A 23,551-nucleotide genomic window follows, 5' to 3' on the forward strand; every position below is an offset into this window, starting at 1 on the left:
CGTCAGATGCAACTATGATCCTAGTTAGGCATGGTCTTCTCTGAGCATAGTTAGGTACAACCTTGTTCCAACCAAACTTTTACTGCAGAATCAGATAAAGGCCTGAACCTGTAATAAGATGTGTGCAAGCTTGGTCAGAAAGCCATTGGTTGAATGAGTAAAACAATGTTTTAAAAGGGAAAATCTATTCTCTATTGTCAATATATTTGTGTTAAATTGAATTGGGAGGCAGAATTTATATAATTTTCCCTTGATTCACTGCCTTTTTTTTAAGAAAGAGAGAGAGAGAAAAAAGAGAGAAAGAAGAAGCAAAATATTGACATATGCAAATAACTACTAAAGCTAAACTGGGTTTCTTCTTTGTTTCTCTGTAGTTGCTACTGGAGACAGCAATATAAATATAACTGCTCTGTGTTTATTAAGGAAAGGTACGTACATAATTCAACATGTAGTATATGTTAGCTCTGAACTAATCTCCTCATATTTGCAGTTGATAGAACAGGAAACATCTGTTTTTGTGTGTTTATCAAGATCCTTCTTATTAGCTGAAAGAAGTATCTCCCATACAGCACTTAATTTGTTCACAGTCATGTGCTACATTCCCCACAGTAGCTGTCAGCCGATGTGATCAATTTAAGTATAGGAAAAGCCGCAAAAGAGGAAGATAACAGATGAATAGATACATAAATATTCAAGCAAAAAAATCTTCAGAAATGGTTTTCACCCAGTTAGTAATTATCCTCAGGAATTGAAGAGACTGAGAAATGTGTCCTATAAGCAAAAAGTGTACTGTGCAGCTTCTCATACCAATTAAGGAAGAGAATTATTGTAGGAAGTCTGTTTTTATTTGCAGCATGGAAAGGAGTTGTATGTAATCTTATTATTATACCGATAAAGTAAATTATGGTGAACACCTACAGAAAGTGCTTCAAAAGATGTTTATCCTGCTTGCAGTTAATTTCCATTAAAATGGGAAATTTACAGTAATCTTTGTTACTAATTTTAACTAATTTAAAAATTTTTAAACATACATAAATTAATCAAAAAAAAACAAAAGCATGGGACTAAACAGCAGAAATTATTAGGTGTTTCTCATCACTCTCTCTAGTCTATGGTACCAATTATGAAGTATTAGCCGCAATTTGCCACTGACAGATGTATTCATGTTTGGAAGCTGTTACTTAACCTACAGGCAGTGACAGTGTTTGGATAATTCTGTTGTTATCCTGAGAAGATTAGGAGACAAACAAAAATTTAAACTCTCTTCTCCAATGTATATTTGAAGTTGATGTACATGTGTTGGGGACAGGCTGTCATAAAACTAATTTGGCTTATGTTTTTGTTTGAACATATGCGGTTTCTCAAAGGAAGTGGCTTGTTGGCAGAGATGAAAGCAATTCAGTGCCTCTGTGATCTCTTGGATGTCATTTCCAAAGGAGATCACCTTTACAACAATCTTTTATTTTTTAGTAGCACCTCAAACAGCGATCTCAAGCACACACTTTTATTTTTGTAGCATTATAAAGATAAGGCTTGGTATTAATTTATTTCTATTTCTACATCATATAATACATGCCATACAAACAACCTGGTGCCTTGATAATTTCCTCAGTGCTGGAATAAGCAATATTCTTTGAACGAGATACATGTAAGAACACTATTCTATTTCCTTCTCTGTTCCTCAAGAATAAGAAATTATAGAGAAAGCTTGAGAATTGGACTAGAAGTGACTTCACTGCCCTCATTGAAAAGCAACAATGCTAAGAGATTCAGAATACTGGACATTAAATAGTAGCAGCACCACTTTTCAGAGGCCAAATTCAAAAGCCAGATTATGTTCCCATACATAGAATATTCATTTTTATACTATATACTGGGGGTGATGGGAAATAGCATTAATGAAATCAGCTGCTCAAAAATCAGGACACTCTAAAAACCTGATGTTGTTCCCTTTAAAATCAATGGTAATATTGCCATTTGATTTTGGCCAAGTTCAACGTCTTTTATATTCTGTGGCATATGTTAATAAGCAACAATAACACATCGAGATTTCCAGTTAACAGGGTAAACTGAAATGGAAAATATGTGTGTGTGCAACATGAATGATTTAGTATTACCTTAATTTTTGCGTGCTTGATTTCTTAAATCTAAAATTGTATTAACACTAGAGTTTTTTGCAGCTAATTTCCCTGGTTCTCTAAAGGGAAAAAAAAGTATTTTAAAGTGGGAGAAAATAAAAAAAAATGTGTTAAGCTTCAATTGAAGAACTTTTACATTTCCTAAATCCTTAGCTAATTGGCTTGCAAAAATAACAAGCAGTGCTATCATCTTTCTCTCAGTACATTTCACCGGCTCCTCTCTCTGCAATTGATGTCCACGCAACTATCTTTCCAAACTCCCAGGCCTTATAACTTCGGTGTCATCTTAAAATACTTGCATTCTTGTTTCCCCATCCCAGTCCCCTCTATCGGCAAGATCTCCAATACCACCATTGACTTCCCTTGTTTTTCTTTTCTTCTTTTTTCTGTTGTTTTCTAAAGTTTTTCTTACTGTCATTCCTGTAGATTTATTTTTTCTGGATCTTTGGACACCTCATCTGAATTAGTCAATTTTATTAAACTTTCATACTGCTTGCTGAGGTAAGTACTTTCTATCTAGACATTATCTATTACTTGTTTTTTCTTGGAGAGGGCTGGGCTAGTAAAGTGACAAATACAGCCCTGGCATAATGGGCACAATGCCAATGAATGAGCACTGTGTCTGCTTGCACAGGCACTGTATTCGGTCCAACTAATTTTTGTGAATTTTGTTCCTTAGGATAGCATATGTGCGCAACCAAATGGTCCCTTCTAGCCTTAATATCTATGAATCAAAGGAATCCACATTTACTCTAAATGGAGCATTTAAATAATGACCTACTAGTCCATTTTGTGGTAGGCTTATGAGGCAAGGTACTAGAAGAAATCATGTCATCATGCTCTGTGAACTCAGGAGAGGAACTTCCATCAAATAAATGTTAAAATAATAGATTTCGTTCAATAAAAACTCTTTTGGATGAAGTAAATATTGCAAATAATTCAGTAATTAACCCATTTATAACAAAAATAACTGCAAACAGGTGTGGTAAAGCAGTAGAGCTTAAAAATAAAAGACCACTGTCAATCAGAATTACTAAGCCAAACTACATTCCCCAAATAAATCTATAGCAATTGAATCAAAATATTATTAGCCACAATAGCTAGGATGCAAATGCCAATATTTCTTGGTCTTTATCTGCAAGTGAACAGTTGTAATTTCATCTTCCATCCTGATTTTAATGAATTAAATTTAGGCAGTACTACAAACTATAATAATCATTCTTAATGAAAAGAAGGTAGGTTACTCTTGCAACACCACACTGGGACCCAGGAGATATGGGTCTGTCACAGGCCTTGGGTGAAATCGTGGCCCCCATTGAAGTCAATGGTAAAATTCCCATTTACTTAAATGGGGCCAGGATTTGACCATTTCTGTGACCTTGAGCAACTTATTTAATCTCTCTGTGCCTCCAAACCCACAACTCCTTTCTCTTCCTGGTCTATTTAGATTGCAAACTCTTCAGGGAAAGGACTGCATCTTACTGTGTGTGTGTACAGCTCTCACCACAATAGTTAAGTATACACAGCAATAAAAAGACCCGTGACAGTGAGTCTCACAGCCTGGATTAACTAAATTAGGCTTGCGGGGCTTGCACTGCAAGGCTAAAAATAGCAGTGTAGATGTTTGGGCTCAGGCTGGAACCTGGCCTCTGAGACCCTGCGAGGGGGTTGGTCTCAGACTTCTACTTGAGCCCAACAGTTGACGCTGGCTCTGAAATTCATTGCTGCTGGGTGGGGGGGGGGGTGTTGCTGTGTAGACGTATTCAATGGGGCCCCAGTCTGAGTAGGACTATCTAGGCTCTGCTGTGACACAAATAAGACATAATGATTCATTATTATTACTCCTCCCAGAGTTCCCTCTGGAATGGTGAGGCTCTGCACTGTTCATCCTGCAAGGCTGGCAGAAAATTGTAGCATAGAAGGCAGAGGACAGCTCTATGACCTACAGTGTGGCATGTAACAACATTTTTTATTCTGGTGGGCAGGGCCGGCTCCAGCTTTTTTGCTGCCCCAAGCAGTGAAGCGGGAAAAAAAAAAAAGATAAAGCCGCTATCAGTGGTACTTCAGCGGCAGCTCCACCGCACTACTTCATTCTTTGGCGGCAATTCAGCAGCAGGTCCTTCGCTCCAAGAGGCACTGAGGGACATGCCACCGAATTGCTGCCGAAGACCTAGATGTGCCGCCCCTCACCGTTGGCCGCCCCAAGAGCCTGCTTCCTTTGTTGGTGCCTGGAGCTGGCCCTCCTGGTGGGTTAATATTGGCAAACTCCAGGAATGAAGGGAGTTTTAAGGTGAAACTTGAATGGAGAGTAGTCAGTCACCTTACTTAGGAAAGGCCTGAAATTGAGAGGAGCCAAGCACTCAAACCCCCCATTCAAGTCAACAGCAGTTGTAAGAATGCAGAAACTCTCAAGCTCAGGCCCCAAGGAGAGGAGGAAGTTAAAGGAATAGGCGGCAGAAGGGAAAAAAGCATGCAGATGAGAGTGGGAGAAGGAATCAAAGGATGCAAGGAGGTGGGAAGTTTTGGTCAAAAGATGGTGAGCAGAAGCCAATATAACCCAGGCTGTGAGTCCTGCATTTTTAAAGAGACAGTAACCTAGCACAAACACACAAGGGAGTATCACATTGCCATTCTGAAATATATTCCATTCTGTATGTGAGTGCTTGTAGGATACTCTGTCAGTTGTTTGCAAGCAATTGGTAGTAAATAAATTTGTGATATGGTTCCCTCTGTAATACTTTGCACATGAGGAAAGCTTAAAGGAAACTCCTCCCTGTTCAGCTGCATGTCTCATCTACTGTGTTGGAGCTATATTATGGGCCTGATTTTGTCCAGTCCCATGCATGCTGAATAGTTCTTATTCATTTGAGTAGTCCCATTAAGTTCTCTCATGAGTAAGTACTACCTAACAGCTGGGATTTTCAAAACTACCGGAGGGATTTGGATGCCCAATTACCATCAGAATTAATAGGAACTGTGTATCCATATTCCATAGGCTATTTAAATAAAATCTTAGCCCAGATGCATGGCGGGGCCTGAGAACTACATCCATAATTTTTTGCATACCTTTGAGATATCAGAATACAGTACTCAACATCCACCTCTAATACCATTGTTCCTTCTCTTCAGGGTACCTGTGCTACAGCTCAACTTGTCACTGAATTTTTTCAATCAAGTTCAAAACTAATATTAAATTGCCGAAAGAGCAACATTTATGTTGCTAGGAGACAGACTTTTAGGCATAGTACATAAGACACCTACAATACAGCTCGGCAGCTCTTCACCTCAATGCTTCTTAACAACACTGTTAGAGAATAAAAAGTTTAGCCTTGCCATTAGAACTGAGTGGGAGATACTTTTTCTGTCCCATGAGAATTTTTGAGATTCCGAAAAATGTTCAAGTCTGAATTGGGATGTAAAACTGAAACTTCAATTTTTTCCCAAACCAAAACTCTGGGGAAAAATAGAGCAGGTCAATCAACATGTTTTATTTGGATAATTTCAGAATATTTTGTTTCAATTTGAACCATTTTTATTTTTACAATTTTTCCCGTAAATTTACTTACATTTTTAAACAATCATTTTGACCCAAAAAGCAGAACTTTTACATTTAAAAAATGTCAAAACATGCCATTTAGGAAGGAACAATCAGTTGCACACATACAAAATGGGAAATGACTGCCTAGGAAGGGGTACTGTGGAAAGGGATCTGAGGGACATGGCGGATCATAAGCTAAATATGAGTCAACAATGTAACGCTGTTGCAGAAGAAAAGCAAACGTTATTCTGGGATGTATTAGCAGAAGTATTGTAATCAAGACATGAGAAGTAATCCGCTCTGCTCCACGCTGATTAGGACTCAACTGAAGTATTGTGTCCAGTTCTGGTCGCCACATTTCGGGAAAGATGTGGACAAATTGGAGAAAGTCCAGTGAAGAGCAACAAAAATGATTAAAGGTCTAGGAACATGACCTATGAGGAAAGATTGAAAAAAAATGGGTTTGTGTATTCTGGAGAAGAGAAGACTGAGTGGGGACATAACAGTTATCAAGTACATAGAAGGTTGTTACGAGAAGAAAGGAGAAAAATTGTTCTTCTTAACCTCTGAGGATAGGTCAAGAAGCAATGGGCTTAAATTGCAGCAAGGGAGGTTTAGGTTGGACATGAGAAAAACTTCCTAACTGTCAGGGTGGTTAAGCACTGGAATAAATTGCCTAGGGAGGTTGTGGAATCTCCATCATTGGGGATTTTTAAGAGCAGGTTGGATAAACCCCTGTCAGGGATGGTCTAGATAATACTTAGTCCTGCCTTGAGTGCAGGGGACTGGACTAGATGACTTCTCAAGGTCCCTTCCATTCTATGATTTTGACAGCTTCAATATTTTTTCCCAAAAAAAATTGAAATGGGAATTTGTCAAAACCAACCCTTTCCTGCAACAAGTTTTGATGTTGATGAACTGACATTTTCTGATGAAAAAACAGTGCATTGGAAAATTCTTGACCAGCTCTGCTAGACATACTGTACTTATCCTATCAGGTATACTTAAATGCTATGCTCACAGACCGTGTATTGTATTTAATGTTAGTGTACTGCTTTGTTTATTTTTCAGAATAAAAGCAAAAAGAAAAGGTCAGGAGCAGACATTCTATGCATCAAAGACACTTGCTATAAAACACAGATTTAGTAGGCTGCAAACGGAATTCCTTTGCAGACAGGAAGTGTCTAAAACATATACTTTACTCACATGGTAAATCCTGATAACTCACCAGTTACAATGAAAAGGCTAAATGAGGTTCCCAAAGGTTCACTGTGTCACACAGAGCAACAGGACCCATAAAATAAAATATCCTGAGTCACAGATCAGGGCAACTGCACCTGCATTCCCCTCTGTACCTACATTCCTCTATGGTCCAGTAAGGGCACTCAGTCTCAGGCTTCTGGCTTCCTAGCAGCCACCTCTCTTGGGCAGAAACCCACATCTCTCTCACTCCTGACTGGGGGGTTTCCCGGCTGCACAGTTCCCTGCCTAATGAACATCCCTGCATGACAGACAGTCTAAGCAGGCCCGAGTTGCCTTCACCTGAGAGGCTATAAACCATGTAATTGCCTATAGGTATAGGTTACCACACAGCTTTTCCTAAGCAAGCTCACTTATTCTTAAGATACAAGCATTACAGAGAAAAGATATTAAAAACAACAAAAGAACCTAAATGCATGCTAATAAATTTACTAGAGCTCATCACAACTCCAGCAAGGGCCCTGGCAGGTGAACAGTCCTTCAAACCCCACACAGAAGTTCATAACACCTTTTGCTTAGAAAATGAATCCCCATGAATCTGTGAGCTACTCTTGTATAAAGTCTGTGTCATCGATCTGCAGATAGTGAATAGGCAATCAGCCAGCAAATGGTTTTCTCCCTAAGGCTTAGCTTCAAAAGGTTGGGTCTGGACATGGGGAAAAATGGTTATCTACCTTTCTGTAACTATTGTTCTTTGAGATTTGTTGCATACGTCCACTGCACTGTGAGTATATGCATGCCCCAGGCATAGTTGCCAGAGATACTTTTCTGCAGTGGTACTCATCAGGGTGACTTGCGTGCCCAATGTCTCCATGCACCGCTGCATGCTGGTATAAGAGGATGGGGCCATCCCTCACTCGCCTCAGTTCCTTCAAACCAGATAGACTTTGAAAGAGCGGGAAGGTGGGAGGGCCATGGAATGGACATGTGCAACATGTCTCAAAGAACATTAGCTACAGAAAGATAGTTTTTTTATTTTCTTGCACATGTCCATTCCACTGTACATGACTCAAAAACACACAAGGCGGCAAGCTCGGAGTCTACCTGAACAGTGATTGTAAGACATCCCATCTGAACCGGCATTGTCTCTGGACTTATGGGGAATGGCATGAGAGGCAAAAGTGTGGACTGATGACCAAGTTGCCACTTGGCTAATGTCTGCAATAGGCACTTGTGCCAAGAAAGCTGCCAAAGTTGCCTGTGCTCTAGTAGAATGCACCACTACTCTAGCTGGTGTGAGTATATTAGCCAGCGGGTAGCATAAATGAATGCAAGAAGAGATTCAAGATGCAACTGAGACAAGCTCCAGGAACACTCCCTACTTAAGGAAGATAGAGACACTGAACTGGGTTTGGGGCCTGGAGTGCCAGTGTCCACTCAGAGGACTAAATAAACTGGCCCTTCAGCAGGGAAGTGTTTAAAATTACCTTTAGACTGAGGTATGGAGTTTAAGAAACCCCGGAAGGAGGGAAAACAGAGGCAAGGTGCCACAGAGTGACCTCTGGCCATGGGGCACTTGGGTGGCAGTCAAATCTGTTACAGGGAACAATGGTTCTTGTTTTGGGAGTTCTGTTATTGGGGTCTTTAGATTGAAAGGCTTATATTTTGAATTTGTGTCGATGATACATTTTATGACAATATGATGCCCAAATCCTGGTGATAGGAACAGATATACATTTCTAAATGTATAAGCTAAGACTGATGGGAGCTCTGCATTTGTCCTTGTACAATGTATATCTGAAAAGTGCTGACTTAACTCAATACAAGGTAAATTTTTGACTTTAAATTTAAAGGTGGCCACTACTGCAGTGGGAAACTGTATTATATAACACACAAAAACTACATAGCTGCAAATTCAACACTGAGACATTAACTGCTTAATCTAACACAAACCTAGTGTGAATATAGACCATTCTAGGATCTTTCATTAACATGATCTCACAACATACATGCGTTAAAGTAAATGCAACATTTGAGCTTACAACTTTATAAGTATATTTTTTACATAAGCAAATATAAATCTGGGGAACACGATAACTGTCACAGCAGATAAGAATATTTATGGGGGAAGGACCCGCTGAAATATATTATCTTGTTAGTCCTCTCTGCTGTAAATAATCATGCCTTCACATATAAATGCAGAACTGGGATTATTTAGTCTGCAGAAGAGAAGAGTGAGGGGGGATTTGATAGCAGCCTTCAACTACCTGAAGGAGGGTTCCAGGATGGAGCTAGGCTGGTCTCAGTGGTGGCAGATGACAGAACAAGAAGCAATGGTCTCAAGCTGCAGTGGGAAAGGTCTAGGTTGGATATTAGGAAACACTATTTCACTAGGAGGGTGGTGAAGCACTGGAATGGGTTACTTAGGGAGGTGGTAGAATCTCCATCCTTAGAGGTTTTTAAGGTCAAGCTTGACAAAGCTCTGACTGGGATGATTTAGTTGGGAATTGGTCCTGCTTTGAGCAGGGGATTGGACTAGATGACCTCCTGAGGTCTCTTTCAGTCCTAATCTTCTATGATTCTATGAAATCAGGTAAACTGAGAATGTACAGAAATAACATCAGAACATGTTTATTTTGTCAAAAGAGGTTTTCTTTGTTTGGAAACCTTCTATAATGGCACTGGGCTGGGAACTTAGTTGGGGAATGAAATCTGCCATGTCCCTCCAGCCAAAGTGGAGGAGAGACACTGATCCAGCTCTTAGACTGACAACAAAGGGTGGTAATGTATCTATTCTTTCTGTGTATTGCTGTACAAATCTCTGATTGATAATCTCTAATGAAATCATTCCAAATAAACCTGTTATTCGACAATCTTGAGTCATAATAAACTCAGACACGTGACAAAAATGCTTCTGAAAAAGTGGAGGTTATTACCCACGAAAGCTTATGCCCAAATAAATCTGTTAGTCTTTAAGGTGCCACCGGACTCCTCATTGTTTTTGACAAAAATGTTGACAGCTATATGGCTTTGATCTGAGTGGGGTTTCCATATGAGGGTACAGGGAAGGCAGGCATGACAGAGGCAGCATGCTAAGTGTAGAACAGAGAACAAGGATCATAGAGGGAGTTTCTTTTTACAGAGTGGGACACAGTGCTGGCTCTGTTGGTATATCTGGAACTGGGATACCCAGTGTACAGTTTTGCTGCTTTTGCCATCTCTGAGCAAGGTAAACATGGCTTGTGTGCATTTCGTGAATAAATGTAAAGTACCCTGAGTCTTTGAGATCAATTTTTTTCTTACTGTAAACTTCTACTATTCAAAGAGACAGCACAATGGAAAGAAATAAAAATGAAAGCAAAATCTCCACATAATATTAATCATAACTGCACAAAGTCTAGGACTTGTTTACTATGCACAATGTCATTTTTAATTATTTAATTCAGGGGTGAAAATAGACTAGTTGGTTATATTTTTGGTTTCAGTATTTTAAATTTTCAGCAGTGGTTTGTGTATTTTGATACTTTTGAATGGAATTTAACACACTTAATAATGAAGGGGGTTCACCACACTGCCTTTGAAGAATACTTTTAATTAACATGGGATCATTTTGTTAAGAGCTATCATGCAACATGCTGGTAATATACACTAGGCTATATGCCAAGGTATGGAAAAGACAGCAGGGAAAGAATAACAGTCCCAATTTAATGCATAATTAAATTAACCTTCTAAATATAATCATTTCACTTCTGAGAATTTAAAATCCAAGATCTTTTAATAATGATAATCAAATGGCATCTCTGTATGATTCTGGCAAACAACATGTTCCCTTGTGCAACTTAGGAAAGATCTTGAGTTTCAAGAAGAATGCAAAAGACCTTTCTATCAACAACCACTGTTCATACTATGCACAGTCAATACATGTCGTATTTAAATTCAGTCAGAGTTCTCGCTCAGATTGTGGTTGTTATTTTCTGTGTTGCACAGTCAGTGATGCAGTGGGTGTAAATGAAACCAAACTCATTTCTCCTGTAGAATGTCCATCCTTGAAATGAAAGCTATGCAGAGCACTGGTTATCTAGTGAGCTGAGCCAGCTGATCTGGGGGAAAAATTCCATTTTGAAATGATAGCATCATCTTAAAAGGATTCACTGCTCACAGACATAGTGGTATTCAGCACCCTGAGTGAGGCACTCAAGCTCCCTATATAAGGCATGGGGACAGTTCTGCACATAGGAACGGGATTCATAAAAGCTGGCATGCAGAGCAGGGAGACACATAGGCTAGCCAATAGGAAATGCCGAGCAGAGGGGTGAAACGCAAGCCCTACCCCTCAAAGGGAATTAGGTACCTAAATCCCAGCTGGAGCGAGTTGCATGTCTCCACTTGGAATTCACAGCTGTGAACCGTCTCCCAGAGCTGGGTACTTAAGTCAGTGTAGTACTTTTCTGGAGGAGAAAAAGAAAGTGCCTCTTTTTATAACCTTAGCTCAATGGTTAAAATAGTCACCCAACATATAGGAGACCCAGGTTTGAATCCCCATGCTTACCTGTGAGTTCCCCAGTACAGACTGCTATGGATTTAGCCCCCCACCTGCACCAGGAGCTGAAGGAACACTTGCAAGAAGCCTATAAACACCATGTGAACCAAGACCATTGGGATGTCCCCAGCCTGGCCATAAGGGTTAAAGCCACCCAAGTCACTGAAGATCCTCCCTGTCTTTCACATCATACTTTGAAAGCCCTACACTGAGAACCTATACCCAAAATTTCCCACCAGCCACTCATAACAGTCTTGGACAACAGGAGTTCTTAGTCCACCAAATCCTTGAGTCTTAGCAAGTTATGGGAAGGCTCCAGTACATGGTGGACTGGGAAGACTACAGTCCAGAAGAGGAGTCTTGGAAACTGATAGAGAACCTCCATGTCCCAGACCTATTGCAAGAATTCCATTGGAAGGACCCTGATAAACCAGGCCTGGAAGCCTCTGAGAGGAGCCCTCAAGGAGGGAGGTATTGTCAGGAATCAGAGCTTGCAGGAGAGCCAATCTCAGGGCAACCTAATGAGGTCAGCTGGCCTGTATTAGGCTGCCTGATTGGCTATACTACCTGATTAGTTGGAAAAGTCAACAGACCATCTCTTAAGCCCAGCAGCAGCAGTTCAGTGTCTGCTCAAAGCACTCACCCACAGCAGTGATAATTCCTCTGCCTGCTTGTTCCTAGCCATGCTCCTGCTCCGGACCCAACCTTGCTCTTGCCTTGCCTCGCTCCACGTAACACAGTCCTAGCCCTCAATTCCAATTCCTGACTTCAACTCTGACTCTGCTCTGGATCCTGGCTTCTGACTCCAGCTCTGGCCCTGGGCTCCAGTTCCTGACTACTGACTCCTGCTCTAGCCTCTAGGCACTGTTGTCACATCCCAGTCACTGACCAGGACTGAAGTGAATGAAGAAGTTTTTTTCATAAGAAATTGGTCTTCTGTTGCTGAAATGTCCAACCCTTGCAGAATTTTGGGCAGATCGCCCAGCATGTTTAGGAGTTTTCAACTTCATTCGGTACCAAAGAACAAGTTGAATTTTTCCAACTCAGTTGCTACGCCGCCAATTCGAGATCTCATTTCAAGATCTTTCATTGTGTCTTTCACAAGTTTCCAAGCTACACACGTTACAAGGTCATTTTCAAACAAGAAAGCCAACGCTTCTGTACAAGTATCCCATCTTGGGGGGCACATAGATTCTTGGTTATGTACTCAATGTTTCATATCTAGAAATACAGCATCTCATTAGAAGATTTTAAAATTAATCTTGTGATTTAGTAAACAGTTTCAGGAGTATCTCTTTGGATCTCTCTATTTTTAATAATATCCTCACATATTCTGTACTATTTTTTAGAGAATGCTGTTGTTTCTTCTACCATAATTGTATACCAGTGTCCAGATATTTTTTATTTTAAGATCCATAATTTCTATTATCTCATTCTGAATAATTGGACTTGTGAATTTGTCTTGATTCTTTTTCTTGATTTCTTTTTCAACTACAGTAACATATCATGACCATATTCTGCCTGCATACAAAGCAGTTGAATAAAGCTGCAGTCAACATCTCCAGCTTAGGGTATATCTTCAGTTTGTTCAGTATTAGAAGTCTTTGTGTGGCAAGATAGTATCCTACTTAGTATTTTCACTAGGATCTTCCTGTATTCTTTTTTCTTCTGGAGAGTACAGAAAAGATAGCATGTTGCCAACATTTCTTGTGGACTTTTGAAGAATATAAGCTGCTTCATGATAACACAAAGAAGCTTGGTGCCTCTCAAATTTGTCTGAAACCTTTTTCCAATTAGAGTTTGTGAAAGCTTCAGCTGAGAACTTAGACAAAAGTAGATTGCACCTAAAAACTGTACAATAGTAAAAACAAAGTATGCTGTCATTAGCTTCGGAATAATGGAGCCATTGAAAATCAGCAAACCAGGATGAGCAGAAATAATGGCATTTTCTGCCAAAGTTATGTGCAGGGAAAGACTTAAAATGCTGGTCCATAAGAAATGCTAGAAATGCTAGCCATCTCAGGCAACTGGCATTTGGTTCCTGTTGCAGGTGATGGTGGACATAGCTCTCTATTACAATCTGCAGAAGCTGATCCATGAGTTGCTGGAAGTGTCGTTTCCTCCTTTTAAAAAACCAGCTGTGTTTAAGGCATTTCGTTTTAGCCTCTTGAAAACATACACTTTGTTTTTGTGCTTCACTCAGTTACTGCTTACTAGGAATGGCAGAGGATTTCAGAGTTAAAAACCATATGCAATATTCTTTGGCAAACAAACATTTCACCAGCCTTTCAGGTTTTTGTGGTCAGTCCATTCTAGAATGTGACACAACTAAGAATAGGAGCAGCCTACTCTTGATCTGTTAATTACATTGGAGAACGACTGTTTTGATCTTATGCAACCTTCTAGCTTTCTCTCACCCAGAGACTGTGTCATGGAAAATACTACAAATAAGATGAATGCTGGAGGCCCTTTGACCCCTAGGCATGATTCGACAGAGCTCAGAGGCTGCAAAAGACCATAAAGGAGAAGTAAAAGAATAAGCAATTATTTTTGCAGTTCACCTTTAAAGTAGTTTAACTACCACTGATTTTGACCTCCACATGTTCCTTTGAGACATAATGTAATAGTTAAGTATAATTCAACTTTCCTGATCAGGAAATCATGATTTTCCTCTTATAATGTAGGCCTCTCACATGCACAGGGTGTCTCCATAGCTTTATGTACCATCTGACAGGCCTGTAATTATCATTCTTGCAAACTATTATTTAAAAAGCTCCAGCTTGCTCCCTAAGCCATTAATGAGTATGAATTATAGGACCTGCAGCAAGAACATGCAGAAGAATATTTCTGAAAATTTGCAGACAATTATGAATCATGGTTCCTTTCCAAGGAAATGTTTATACATTCCACTTCATTCCAAAAATTTGTTTGCTTTTAATTTTTAATTTTTTGCATTATTTAGGAAAAAAACTAGCCTTTGCTTTTCCAGAAGACTTTACTTTTTAATTAGGCATAGGTACTATGGGAACTTTTGGCTGTAGAATAGGAAGAAATGTATTTTACTTCCTTTTTGGGTGAAAAATGTTTTGTAATAGGTGGGAAAGAGAGAGACAAAGGATAATGGATCTACCTGATGGGAACTTTGTTCAAGGAAGCTGCAAAAGAAGGAGGAGGGATTTCCTTTAGAAGAAAAGAGGTAAGACTAATTTTAATGTACTGAATGCCACTAGAAAATATATAGGAGGTCACAATCCTGTACTGGTAGAGCAGGCGCCTTGCTGACCTGCTAATATCCACATTTCTCCTATGACGTTTCTTGTGCTGCAAAAACAAAATGAAAAAGAAAAGGTAAACATCATATTATTTGACATGAGGAAGAAAACTGAACAGGAAGGAGAACATTGGAGAATGGCAATGTCAAGAGTGGCTAGTCACAACAATCAAAAAAGAGAGGAAAACCCTGAACAAACATTTGAAAAGTCAGGCAGAATAATCAGAATGCAAACAGGACACAAGGATAGCCTTTAAAGTTCAAAGAACCAAAATCACTTCATTTACTATCTCTCTATTGTTCTTCTTCCCCTTCCCCAGGTTTACAACCACGTAACTGCCTCACACATCATAATCCATCGACTTAAGCAGTGTCCCATATTGTAGTATCTAGCTTCCCTCTTGCAAAACTGCAGCTACTGTATAATCATAGATTCATAGAGTTTCATAGAGGACACAAACACTTAGAAGAGCGAGAAGGCTCCAGGGTTACTCCTCTGCCCTCTAGAAAGAACCTAGAATTACCATATACAAGTAGCAACAAATATTACAGGTTAGTTCCCAGTGTGTAACCCCTTACAATGGCTCACTTTTCCACTATTACAATAGATTGATTTTGTAACAAAACCTTAAGGAAGGTTGGATCAATGTGACTGAAGTAAATAGAGATGTGGCATATCCTCCTTAAAATGCCCAGTAACATGAAACATATGCATAAATAAAGAGCACATACAGCTATAAACTAGAAGCCATTTTGAAAATGTTATGCCTCAAAAGACATGAGTTCGGTTGAGCAGAAAGGTGTCATTCTAGGGATGCTGGCTAGAGGTATTTCAGTGTCCTGACGACACTGTTACTTGGAGTTTAAAAAGTGATTACAGGAAAATAATTAATACCACTGAGCAAGCAGAGAAGATACACAGCTCCAAAAACTGATTTCGTTTTATTTCTTTCTAGTGACAAAAGCTATTCTTTTATTCAGAGCAATGCATCGTGCTCTCATTCCCAAGAGTTGCTATAAGTTGAAAAGCTCTTCTTATCACATTCCACTCCAAATGATCAACTGTGCACAGCTTGAACTAATAAAGCTTGGCTTCAACATTTTTTTGGCTTGATGTAAATTGCTGTAGGCTTTAAAGTATTCCGGATGTCTCAGGGGTAGGTATTAACCATTTTTAAAATGGCTTCGATACAAAGACTGTTTGAGAAGTCAGGATATTTCTATATGCTAATGGGAGTAATGTGACTGCAAAGCACACACGACAAGTCTTTCTTGTGAAGAGTGCAATGGCACAAATGACAACCTGCAGGGTATGCCAATCTTCCCCCTGCATCCCCCAACACACACACAAATTTATCACAATAAAGGCATACTATACACCAAGTAGCTAAGTAATAAGAATGAAATGTACCATACAAGCAATGATAGAATTTTATGCTCATATTGGCTGAACTGTAAATAAAACAAGTTGAAAAATGGGCCGTGGGGGAGAGAAGGGTTTCCTGTGGAAGATGACAAAACAAAAATTATTTTGGTTAAAATTTTTCTCTGCAAATTTCAACTTTTCACAAAAAATATCAATAACCAAATTCTTTTGCTCAAAAACTAGGCACCTGAATGACAATTTCCATGAGCCACTTCAGCTGAACACTAAATCGAAATGTGTCAGTTTTGAAAAAATATATTTTGTTTAGTCAAAAACTCAATAGCAAAACTCCTGTGGACTTCAATCAGGCCAGATTTCACTGTCCTTAAAAAGCACAAAGTTTGAAGTCCTTCCCATTGAGTCACTAGCCCAGCATGTTAGAGAGGGATGCACAGCCATAGGGATACACTAAACCTATACGCTCCCTCTCCAGTTCCAGCTTAACTAGAATGTATGTAAGTTTCAAGAATTCACCTTTGCTGCCTCTGAGAGTCCATCCTTCCTTCCACTAATTGGTACTTGCAATTACATTGTATAAAGACAAAGTCTGACAATATCTAATCCAACTAGCTGAGCTTCCGCTGCCCAAAGAAAAAAAAGAACCACAAAAAAATGTCAAGAAGCCAATAATAAAACACCAGTCAAATAGCTCAGTGGTTTGAGCATTGGCCTGCTAAACCCAGGGTTGTGAGCTCAATCCTTGAGGGGGCCATTGAGGAATCTGGGGCAAATTCTGTCTGGAGATTGGTCCTACTTTGAGAAGTGGGTTGGACTAGATGACCTCCTGAGGTCCCTTCCACCCTGATATTGTATGTTTTCCTCTTTAAGAACATTATCTGGTATGTTTCAGGTCCTTTGAGCCACACGTGTTTCATAAAGTGACCACCAACTAGATTTAAGTGACTGGTTAAAGTGGTTTTATGGCTCCTTTGCATGCAGAAGCAATACAAAGCAGCTGGAATATACTGGTGAATGTGCCTCCCTGTGCACAAAATGGGACAAAAACATTTTTAAAGAGATAAATAGAGTTCCAGCAGCAGAAGCAGCTAAAAGTTCTTCTTTTAGAGGGAATAGAGGACTGGTTATCGTGTCATGGCAGCAGCATGCATTGTGGGTTTTCTCTTATAGATAAAAGAGTTGATGAAGAATCTGATCTCAACTGAGTAGCCAGGTGGCTATTCCGAAATTTTTTGACTAAATGATTTTTCATCAGAAAATGCCAACACTGAAACCAAAACTTTTCACAAGGACATACCAGTTTTGATTAAACTTTTGTCAAAAAAGCTTTCTAGCATCCATTTGGAAAATCTAGTCACAGTTGGAGAACGAGCATCTTACTTCACAATGGCCAATAGCCTGCTGGATAAGGTACTCACTCACGATGGTGGATAGCCACTTTTCCACATCCAAAATGAGTGCCCTAATCACAAGCTTATTGACTGTCCTGGGGTCTCTCTCTCTTTCTGTTTTTTCCTGAAAGATTTTGAAGGTGTTGATTTGATGTGGAACAGGAGAAAAGTTTTGCAGAACAGGAAAACATTGTCCCTCCCAGTTCTAGTGCCTATGAGAGTGGGTGATAAAATGAAGACATATCCTTGTAGGAAAGATTTTCAAGGTGGCAAAAATCTTAAAGCAAAATTTGTATTAGTAATTATCTGAAACCAATGAGATGAGAAAGCAAGACAAATGCACAAATGCTCTCAAGAAAGAATGAAATATATTTAGATCCTCAGCTGCAATAAGTGAAACACATGAGCGACAATCATCATGAAGCACAGATCATCAGATGGATAGCACTGACATGATACTGCTCCAGTAGAAATACAGTTCTCTCAAAAACCATTAATAGAAAGAATATTCATAAATTACTAGTTAACCTAACTTTACTTTTCAGATTGTTCTAGATTTCCACTTCGAACACAATGGAGGAAGATAAATATGTAAAATAGCCTGGAATTAATTTTATTTCATCATATTGCTAAATATCTATATACAAATATGATATTGAAGATATGCATTTTACACTTGAATTTGAGTCTCTAATTTCATGAGAATTATCTAATGAATCCCATGATTAGAGTGAAATGTCAAGAAAAATTAAACCCTACACATTATATTTTATTTCTCAATAAAGAAAAGGTTTTGTACTTAGAAGAGCTGCATAAACCTTTTAAATACTTCCATGCTGGCATTAAAAGCCAGACCTAATCCAAAGAAAGTACAAGGATCGCTAAAGGGGTGGAGTTACCAATTCCCCACATATACCATCTCACCAAGTGTAATTAACCCTTTCCCTCAAACATGATCCTCCTTGAGCTCAAACCTGTCACCCATTGCTTCAGACCTGCCCAGCACACCTTTCCATCACTCTACTAGTGTGAATGAATGGAGAGTCTGAAGCAAAACAGGTACAGGAAAGAATAAGGGCTTGTCCACACACAAAATATATTGGTATAGCTACAGCAGTACTACCACCTAATATGGACACAATTATAAGAACATAAGAATGGCCCTACCGGGTCAGACCAAAGGTCTACCTAGCCCAGTATCCTGTATACTGACAATGGCCAATCCCAGGTACCCCAGAGGGAATGAACAGAACAGGTAATCATCACGTGATCCATCCCCTGTCGCCCATTCCCAGCTTCTGGCAAATTATATTGGAATAATATGCTTATACAAGTATAGCTTATTCTTGTGTGGGAAGGAGTATAAGCTATAAGGTAACTTTATATCTGTATCCACACTAAGACATGTGCCTGTATAATTACATCAATAAAAAATCTCACTCCTATACAAAGTAGTTATATCAGTACAAAAACTGTGTGTAGACCAGGTCTAAGAGAAACAGAGAATTTGAGAGGTGACAATACAGATAATGATTTCAAAAAGTGGAGAATAAGTGAAGGCCAGGCTTGTGAATGGGCTAGAGAAGTGTTCATTCTATTTAGAAATAATAAGTGAGCTGTATTGTAAAAAGCACCATTTATATTTCCTGTATCAAAGTTCTACTTCCAATGGTGTAACATACAAGTCCATCATTCAAAAGAAGAGTCAGAACCCCTCAAGATCCTTGCTAGTCCCATGCCAGTAAGTTTCACAGATGGAATGAGAGCATGCATAGAGCATATGTTATATGTGATTTGCTCTACATTTACCTCTCTGTCCCCTGCTGCTTTTCAGTCATTTATTCATAGTATCAGGCAAAATAGCAAAAGGTCCAGCTCCTGAGTTGGTGTAAACATACATCGCTCCATTGAAGTTGATAACACCACACCAATTTACACCATCTGAGACTCTAGCCCATTGTTTGTAGACTATGGACAGATTTGCAAATGCAGATATTTATCAGGAAAGAGAGCCAGACAGAACAAGGTGGCTTCACTCTTCTCCTGGGTTTCACAGTGATGATGCTGGATTTCAAACCATGTGGCTTACAACTGACTTTGAAACAATTCACAGATTCCAAGGCCAGAAGGGACCACTGTAATCATCTAGTCTGGCCTCCTGTATGATATAGGCCATAAAACGTCCCCTAAATAAGTCCTACAGCAGATGTTTTAGGAAAACATCCAATTTTGATTTAAAATTGCCAGAGATGGGAATCTACCACAACCCTTGGTAAATTCTTCCAAAGGTTAATTGCCCTTACTGTCAAAAATGTATGCCTTTTTTCTAAGCTGAATTTGTTTAGCTTCAGCATCCAGCCAATGGATCATGTTATATCTTTCTCTGCTAGATTGAAGGGCTCTGTGTTAAATATTTGTTCCCCATATAGATAATTATAGACTGTAATCAAGCCACCCCTTAACCTTCCCTTTGTTGAGCTAAATGGATTGAGTTCTTTGAGTCTATCAATATAAAGCAGATTTTTTAATCCCTTAATCATTCTCACGGCTGTTCTCTGAATCCTCTCCAATTCATCACCATCCTTCATGAATTATGGCCACGAGAACTGAACATAGTAGCCAAGCAGCAGTCGCACCTGTGCCAAGTATAGAGGTAAAATAACCTCCTACTCCTATTCAAGATTTCCCTGTTTATGCATCCCAGGATCGGATTAGCTTTTTTGGCCACAGCATCATAGAGGGGCTCCTGTTCAGCTGATTATCCACCCCCAAATCTTTTTCAGAGTCACTGATTCCCAGGATAGAGTCCCACATCCTGTATATATGGTCTACATTTTTCACTCCTAGATGTATACATTTATATTTAGCCATATTAAAACACACACAGTTTGGTTGCACCAAGTTTACCATGATCACTCTGAATCAGTGACCCGTCCTCTTCATTATTTATCACTCCCCCAATTTTTGTGTCTTCTGCAAACTGTATCAGGGATGATTTTATGTTTTCTCCCAAGTCATTGACAAAAATGTTTAATGGGATAGGTCAAAGAGCCAATCCCTGTGGGACCTCACTGGAATTGCACCTGCTTGATGATGATTCCCCATTGACAAGTAGAATTTGAGACCTATCAATTAGCTAGTTTTTAATTCATTTAATGTTTGCCATGTTAATTTTATATTGTTCTAATCTTTTAATCAAAATGTTGTATGGCACCAACAACTGCACTCAGGGGGTGGATACAATGAGCCAGATAAGTCATGCACAGCTGAACACCAGCTGGTTGTGTTCTTTCATTAACACTACTGTAGTTATACTGTTCTTTTTAGATTAGGAAAATAGAGATCCAGATCCAGAAAGTACTGGATAACTTCTTTACTACTAGCATGAAAAGCAACCAAATGGATATGGTAGACCAAATTCAGATCTCGTGTTAGCAAGCTACAACTCTATTTGCTATTGATATACCCTGTCCACAAATAGTCACAGCCATAATGATAACATACTTGATTACAGCAACAAATTACAAGTAAAGATAATTAACCACTGAAATAATTTATGGCCAGGGAGGAGTGTAGTAAATTCTTCAGCGCTTGAAATCTTTAAATCAGGAATAGATATCTTTCTAAAAGCTATGCTCTAATTCAGCCACGAATTACTAGAAAGTGTTAGGTGAAACTTCCTGGAGGTCAGACAGTGGTTCCTCCTAGATTCATCGTCTATTAATCCAACTGTTAGTAGCCAAACAAGTTTCTTTGGCATTCCATTAGGGAAGTTGGCCAAAATGAAATGTAACCAGCAACTTTACATTCATGTACACCAGGCATAAAATTGGTTATCAATATACAATAGATTTGCCAGCCAGGCCTTCTCTTAGTAGAAAGGATTGGCTATGCCTTCTTTGTTTTGAGTCAGAAAGGAGTACAATCATTACCAGCTACAGTAAATTGCCTCTCAGCAGACCTTTATGTATCAGTTTTCTCAGTTTTCATAAGCCTCTACCGAAATCATTTATTTAATATCAAATGGTTACAATTGACCAAATTCAGTTCTCATGTAAACAAGGGCAAATCTATTTGATTTTAACATTGAGAGGGAGGAAAATCAAGGAAGGATACAACAATGGAGAAAGGAAGAGCAGTGCATAGGAGAGTGGACATTAAGAGGAAAGATAGTGTCCATACAAATGAAGCTAACAGTCAGGTAGGTGATACTGGCAGTAGAATGACTGTACCCAATCAGGAGAGGAATTAGGGCAAAGACAAGTAGCGATAGTTAAGATATTTGTACATCACTGCAAGGAGCCTGGGTAACAAAAAGGAACTAGACCTATTAGTGCAGGAAGTGAAACCAGATATTATAAGGATAACAGAAATATGGTAGAATTGTAGTCATGACTGGATAAAGGCATTGAAGGGTAAGTGATGGTCAGGAAAAACAGAAATAAAGGCAAAGGTGGTAGAGTAGTATTGTGTATTAATTAGGGTAACCATATTTCCCAAAGAGAAAAGGGGACACCCCTAGCCACTCATCTGTTGTCCCCCCCCCCGCCTTGCGTACAAGGCTGTTGTCCATTGCTGGAATCCTTCTGGCCCCCGCACATGCTGAAACGTTGCCTCCCCTCCAAGCCCTGCCTCCCTCCTGCTGGATGCTGGCATCTCTGCTTACCTCCCCACACGTTCCTCCACACTGCACCCCATTTTTTGACAACAGTGGGTATTTGTCCTGCTTGCTTTTGCCAACTGATCAAGTAAACAAGAGCAAATGGGACAAGTGCCGCCTTTTGAAAAAAAAAAGTTGGGACGGCTGGGACAGAGCTTAAAAAAGGGATTGTCCCAGCCAAAACAGGACATATGATCACCCTAATGTTAATGATGAGGTAGACTATAAAGAAATTAGAAGTGATGGAATGGATAAGACAGAGTATATTTGGGCCAAAATCACTTTGGGGAAAAAAGCTACTAGAGGTTCCCCAGGCTAGTGCTTTGGGTATGCTACAGACACCCTGGATCTGATTTGGATATCAAGAGATCTCTCTTTAATGTTTAAACTAAATGAATACTACTGGGAATTGTGTGATTATGAGAGACTTTTACTTCTCAGATATAGATTGTAGGACAAGTGTCTCTAATAACAGTAGGACTCAGATTTTCCTGGCTGTGATATCTGACAGATTTATTCACCAGATAGTCACTGGACCAACAAGAGGTGATGCCATTTTAGATTTGGTATTGGTGAGTAGTGAGGACCTCATAGAAGAGCTGATTGTAGAGAATAACCTGGTTCGAGTGATCACGAATTAATTCAGTTTAAACTTAATGGAAGGATAATCAAAAATAAATCTGCAACTAGGATCCTTGATTTCTAAAGGGCTATGCAGCATGATGGGCCCTCACTGCCATGGCACCTCCTGCTGGTCAGTTTGGGAATTAGCTCAGTCCAGCCTCAGAGCACCTCCTGCTGGCTGGTATCTCCCTACTGGTACCTGCTGCCTCATCAGTTTTCACCACTGTACTTCAGGTCCTATGTCTCTCCCGGACCCAGGTGTCCCTTATCTTGGGGTGCTGCCCCACAGCAGCAATCACACACTCTGGGTCTCCCCTCCTAGGGGAACCCCCTCCCCGTAAGCCCACCTTGCCTCAGTGGCTACCGCCAGTCATCATCTAGCCCCCTTTCTCTGGGGTAAACTGTAATGGCCACTCATCATTGGCAAGGCGGTTGGACCTACTGCCTTTCTAGCCCTAATTGTCTCCCTGCTGCCCCCAAACCTCCTTAGGCCTTCCTGCCAGGCCTCAGCCTGGGAGGTAGCCAGGCCTGAACTCTCCAGGTCAGCCTTCCCGTTCCCCAGCGATGCTCTGTCAAAAGTACCCTGTCTCACCCAGGCAGCTAGGTCCTCCTCACTCCAGGGCTGCTCCTTATGCACAGTCCTCACTGCTCCTTATGCACAGTCCTCTTATCAGGGCCAGCTATGCCCTGACTGTGCTGGCCACAGGTGTGGCCAGCTACCCAGCCAGCCTCCCTCAGCTGCTCTCACTCCTTTTATCCCAGGAGTGGGATAACCGCCCTACTACAGGCTAACTTTAAAAAATTA

The sequence above is a fragment of the Gopherus evgoodei genome, chromosome 1 (assembly GCF_007399415.2).
Source record: "Gopherus evgoodei ecotype Sinaloan lineage chromosome 1, rGopEvg1_v1.p, whole genome shotgun sequence".
Classification (NCBI taxonomy): Eukaryota; Metazoa; Chordata; order Testudines; family Testudinidae; genus Gopherus; species Gopherus evgoodei.